This window comes from Marmota marmota, unplaced genomic scaffold, assembly GCF_001458135.2.
Source record: "Marmota marmota marmota unplaced genomic scaffold, marMar, whole genome shotgun sequence".
NCBI lineage: Eukaryota > Metazoa > Chordata > Mammalia > Rodentia > Sciuridae > Marmota > Marmota marmota.
Genome location: NW_026000093.1, coordinates 24,482,820 through 24,489,707, shown reverse-complemented (window position 1 = coordinate 24,489,707; position 6,888 = coordinate 24,482,820).

Sequence of the window (6,888 nt, the reverse complement as noted above, 5' to 3'; positions counted from 1 at the left end):
AGTTCGTTTTTCCTTGATTTACTAAATCACCTCAATATTCGAATAAATTCAACACTCATGTTGAGTCATCTGATGCTTGAAGCTGAAAGACTCCTGACAACAAAACTCTGGTTCATCAAACACTAAGAACTTCCTTCTCCATTACATCTTCCCAGTAGCAAAACCATATAGTGGACATTGAATGAACCGCCTGATTGCTGTGTCGGTGTTTAGTACCAAGTATTCATATTCATTGGCAATGTAAACATGTGAAGGGCCTCTGAAGGGAAATTTATCAATATGCTTCAAAATGAACATAACTTATGTCAATTCCTGTATTTTCAGTTTAAGGAAAAACTAGCAAAATCTACAGTTGGCCCTAAAAACATCTATTTTCCCCTTTTTCTATGGTAATAGAAATTTTAGCAAAGCACGTGGCTGCTGAGAATAAAAACTGCATTTCCCAGGCTACACTGCAGCTAAATGTGACCCTATGACTGTATTCAAACAAAAGGGCATGGATGTGCCACACGCATGTTCTAAGAATCATCCTCACAGAGGCAGCCAGATGTTTGCCTCCTCATCCCCATCTCCATCCTGCCCCCAAGGAAAGTGGACACTGACTTAGATGAGGAGGAAGGAGGCCACACACTAGGAATGGCTAAGTCATGAGCTGGGAGGGAAATAACCTATGAAGACACTGGGGAGCAGAACTACCATAACCACCTCCATCTCCAAAACTCCATACTTAAACAAAATATAAGCCATATGGATTATTGGGTTACTAGTGTTTTAGTGAGCTTTCCCATTGCTACAACTAAAAGACCTGAAAAGAACAATTTTAGAAGAGGAAGAGTTCATTTGATGCATAGTTTCAGAACTCTCAGTTCATAGAAGGCTGGCTCCATTCCTCTTAGCTCAAGGTGAGGCAGAACATCATGGTGGAAGAGTGTGGTGTGTGGTGGAGGAAAGCAGCTCAGGGCATGACAATCAGGAAGCAGAGTGTTTTAGTCAGCATCGCTGCTGTGACTAAAAGGTCCCACCCAGAACAACTGTAGAGGAGGAAACATTTATTTAGGGGCTCACAGTTTCAGAGGTCTCAATCCACAGACAACAGGCTCCATTCCTCAGGGCTCCCAGTGAGGCAAGACATCATGGTGGAAGAGTGTAGCAGAGGGAAGCAGCTCACATGATGATCAGAAAGCTGAGAAAGGTCTCCACTTCCCAGATAGAAATATATACCCCAAAGCCATGCCCCCAATTCCCACCTCCTCCAGTCACACCCCACCACTTCAGTTACCACTCAATTAATCCCCATCAGAGGGTTAATTCACTGATTGGGTTAAGACTCTCACAACCCAAACATTTCTCCTCTGAACCTTCTTGCATTGTCTCAGACGTGAGTTTTGGGGGGACACCTCACATCCAAACCATAACTACAAAGTTCAGCATTGCTCACCAGAGACAAAATATAAACCCCAAAGGCATGCCCCCCAATGACCTACCACTCAGCCATACCCTATCTGCCTACAGATACCACCCAGTTAATCCTTACCAGTGGATTAATGCACTGATTAAGTTAAGGTTCTCATAACCAACCCAATCATTTCACCTCCAAATTTTCTTGCATTGTCTCACACATGCACTTTTGGGGACAACACATATCTAAACCATAACAGGCAGTGTTATTTGGGGTTTTCCAGATGCTCGTGTCTTAACTTCTCCTCACTAATATATCAACTTTGTGAAATACAAGTGGTTTCTATTTCTTTATGCTTCTGTAGATTCTAATTTTTCTATAATTGGATATGTATTGTTTTTACCTCTTAAAGATGTGAACACTAAAAGAATATCATTTCCTTTTATTTTATATTCCAGTAAAAACCACTGGTAGGTAATACAAAAATCATATTATCTATTTAGGTGTTCGTTCAGAGCTTCTATTACATTGTCTTTATATTCTGTAATATGTCTTTGTATGTCCTAGCATTATTGAGGGCTCTAAGAGGATAGAAGCCAGATTCAGGAAAATTAATGTTTCAATATACATTTAGTGAACACCACATGTTCCAGGCATAGTACTGGATGCAGAAGAAATGGAGTTAAAACTCACAGTCACTGGCCCTATGTGGAAGGAGAAAAATAACATTTAAATCCAGTGTTGTAATTGCTTAAATATTTAAATTATGATAGCAAAGCACCTAACACGGAGAGGCTTCCCGGAAGAGGCAATAATCTTTACCACAACTAGTATTATATTAGGGGGGGCTATGGCTGTAGCTCAGTGGTAGAGCACCTGCCTCACACCTGTGAGGCACTGGGTTTGATCCGCAGCACCAAATAAAATAAAGGCATTCTGTCCACCTACAACTACAAAAAAAATTTTTTTAATGGCTTTGAGGGTTTCCCTGTGAAAGTATGATATTAGGACAGTTGCCAATATACCCAGTGTTGTGCTGCCATTAGCTCATGATAGCTAAATGTTAAATTTTCAGGAATTTTGCAAGCTGAATTTCAATCCAGCCATTACTAAAAATTAATCAAATTGATTTTTTTACTTAATAAATTATTTTTAAAGAAAGCCAGCAAATACTCAAAAATCATCACTCCCTAATTATCTTATTATCTATGCTCTTGAGTTTATTTATGTATTATATCTACATGATGAAAATAGTATATAAGGATATGCTATTGTGCATCTCTTCCTAACTCTTTGTTCAATGATACTATGTTAGTAGTTTGAAATTTGCCATAGTAGTATTTATAGTACAGAAATCAGTACATGGTATGTTTCTTTTTCCCCAGAGAATTGGTTGTTAAACATTTACTGACATACCCTGGAATGTATCTCTTATTCAGTATTTAATAAATTGTTTTTTATGATGATAGCCAGGAAAATCCTGATTAAATCTGTGAATGAGGGACTGGGGTTGTGGCTCAGCAGTAGAGCGCTTGCCTAGCACAGGCAAGGCCCTGGGTTCCATCCTCAGCACTGCATAAAAATTAATTGATTAATTAATTAAAGATATTGTGTCCAACTACAACTAAAAAATAAATACTAAAAAAAATCTGTGAATGAGTACATTTGTATACTAATCTGCTTTTGTCACTTCTTCCTGTCCCAACCAACTTTAGTTCTATTTCCTTCTCCATTTCTCAGACACCCACTGTCTTAGGTACCTTTCATTCTTCTTACTGTGCTTAGGAAGAAAGTGGATATGCACATAGCAATCTGTCCACTATGGAACACTGAGCACTTTCTCTAGCATATCTTCCCAGTAGAAATTTTAAAACCATGAAGTAGATACTGCATTAATACTTTATAAACAAATGGCATAAAACTTTTGCATCTAAAGAACACATATCACTTTCTTATAATTTAGTTTTATCTTTATGACAATCCATAATTGATAGTTGAGACACACTCTTTTTTTTTTTTTTTTTGCAGTGTTGAGGATCATGCATGCTAGGCAAGTACTCTACCACCCTGGAAATGAGATTTAGTAGCTGAGAAATTAGTCCAAAATCCTAGAGTTAGTGACAAAACTATAACACAAAAATGAATTTCTTACTACTAGTCAGTATTATTTTCTACAATATTATAATAGCCCTAAACCAAGGAGTGTTGAACTTTCAAGCTATAGACCACTTGAACTTGACTTTGGGGAAAATATAGCCACTTTCTTGGAAACTATTCCACATAGATATATACATTTCTATGAGAGCTCTTATCAACTATGATATCAAACACTATTTATGTCTTTCATGTTCATTAGACTAAGCCTTTTAAGGACAAGGATTCAATATTATTCATTTTATATCACCAGGAATCCAGAATAGTGCCTGGTACATAAAATATGCATCCAAACTGCCTATTAATTGATGGAGAAAAAGAATAGGTAACCAACAACAATAAAACAGTGAAAAATAATAATAAGTTGTAGGCTGGTAGCCTACTGCTGTAGAAATGCTATGTGTGATGGTAATTTCATTTGACAAATTTGATATTTACAAATCTGGATTGTGGATTATGACTCTGTAAATTGACAGTCTTTTATGTTACTAGTTATTATAGCACCTTATCATTTAAATGTTTTTGAGTAAATGAAGTCCAAATGGATTTGATTTGCCATAGTAGTATAAATACTACTATGGCAAATTTCAAACTATTACCAAGATGTTTTAAAACAACATACATAACTTCTCTGCGTCTGAGTCACCTTACCTATTAAATTATGATAAAATTATAATAAAAATCTACTAGATATTTTGGCTATATAGACATTCCAAGTTTGGGAAAGTTCCTTGACCTTGACAATTATGATTTCTGTACTTTCCTCTTTCAATAAGATTTTGATTTAATTATATACTATTGTTGTGACTCAATGATGTGTGTGTGTGTGTGTGTGTGTGTGTATATATATATATATATATATATATATATATATATATATATATAAATAAAACATTTACCATTATGTTAAGTCTTGTTACTGATCTTAAAGATTTTGAGGTAATCTTTATTTATTAGATAATTCTTGTTTTTTTTTAATGAAGGTCATCTAAACCAGATATATTGAAACATGACAAATTAGAATATCCTTATGGTTTTTGATTTTTAATGCACTATTATGAATGACCACAAGAGGTCTCTATTTTTAAAGAAAAGAACATCCCATGGCTATATTTCTTGACAAATTAGAAAACAGACATGGCGATATTCTCCAAAGAATATATTTAACTAAGCAAGTTCAAAAGCAGATCTTCCAAAATTAAAAAAATATATATCTTTTAAACATACAGAAAAATTGAATTGTCTCCACTTTATCCTGACAGTAACAGTATTAATACTAAGCAAAAACTAGTTTACCTGTTTTGCCTTGACCCATGCCAGTAATCTAATCCATGTGAATTACATAGGATTTACATACAGTAAAAAAAAAAAAGGGTGTATTCACTCACATTAAATAGGTATGAGAAATCAAGCACACTGCAAACTAGTCATACTGTGACCAAAAGCACACTGTGCACAAGAGCTCAGTAACCAAGATGTAGTGGCATGAAAAATCTGTATGTGTCAAAGGGGCTTTCCACCATGTGTGAAACCAAGGCATATGTAGACCAGGGAATGCACACTCCACCCCAAACAAAGGAGGGTTCCTCATTTAGAAATGATTCTCAAAAATTTTTTATCTTAAATGTGAACACAATTCCTGTTATCTGATATTTTCAAGCATCTACAAAACTCTAAGCATTATCTAGTTAAGAGAGATAAAAGATGGCTCATAGAGTTGATTTGGTACAAAATTGCAATGGTTCTGGCTATTTTACTAGAGCTCTAATCACCCTGGCTTCCATATTTAATTTATATGTAGTTCCCAAAGTGTGGTCCTCTGATGAGCAATCCATCATTGCCTGAGAACTGGTTAAACATGCACATTCTACATAATCATTAGCTCTGGGGGTAGGGCCCAGCAATCTGTGTTTTAAAGTCATCCAGGTTTCGTTGGTGCATATAAGGTTTGACAACTATCAATTTAGTGTATTAACAGTTCTCAGCCTCTTGTTTTACCATCTGTAAAATTTGTAAAGCAGACTAGTGTGTGAAAGTGAAAAGGCTGACTTAATTGTGCCTGGAAGAAAAAAAAGTTAAATAATTTGGAACAATCATTACAAAACAGGTAAAAGCCTATGGTGCCAAGCCACCAGTTAAAGTTCCCAAGATCAAGATGTAAAAACTTTACCACTCTTCCCTAAAAATGTGCAATTTTTCACCTGTTGGCTTCTAAGCAAATGCTACAGTGATCAACAATAGCCATGTTTCCTCTGGTTTTTCTTACAATCCAGAGGAAATTATCATGTCAAGCATAACTTGTTAATTCAAGAGACTCTAGCAGTGAGGTTATTATAAATTACAATAATTGAATCTTCTGATTTCCCAAAGAATAAATAACAATGCTAATAATATGCTAAAATCTTTGTTTCTTAGTAGAAAATTCACTTTGAGCAATATTTCTAATGGGAAGCAGTTAACATCTATCTACCTGTTTCCATCCATCTCTACAGTCATGAATGATGTACATGTTCAGAATAAATACATGTACATGGACCATATGAAATTCAAACAGATGTATTTGCACTACTAGATTACTAATTTCTTGGAATGTTTACTGTGTACTAGGAACTCTTTTGAGGGCTTTGTATGTATATTGCATTTAACACTTGGAAAATCCCTTAAAGGCAGAGAAAAATATCATCCCTATTTTATCAATGAGGATATTGAAGCAGAGAGTGGCCGGTTAAACTTCACAAACTCACACTATTAATAGTGTCAAAACTGACTCTTAAACCCAGAAGTCTGGTCTAGAGATCATTTTCTTAAAAAACCCAGCCTCACTATATAAAGCACAATCATGGTCAGCAACTATGGCTTCCCTAGTCTCACAAATATTATCTAATCCTTAAGTCACTGAGTGTTTTACTGCAGGAATAAAATTGTTTAGAGTGCATAGAAAATATTGGGGAAAGGAGGATGAAAAGAATATCTTCCTAAAAATAAGATAACACTTATTACAAATTTGTATCAACATTCCTATTATAAGACAGGAGTTCCTTCTAAAATTTACAAAGTGCCTTTATAAATAGCACTCATTTGATGGCCCAACATCTCCCTTTTAGAGATAAGGGATGGGAATTGAGGTGTGGAGTTGTCCATCCACTAATAAATGGTAGAGCTGAAATTAAAACACAAGGCTCATAGCTCCAAATTCCACACATACTCTACTACATCTGCAGCCTCAGTGTTGCCCACTCCTTGCCTCAGTCTGTGCATGGGTCAGCTCCTCAGCCCCCTCTTTATACATTGGCATCAAAGTATAAAGACTTCTCTTCTTTTACTGACTTCTGTTC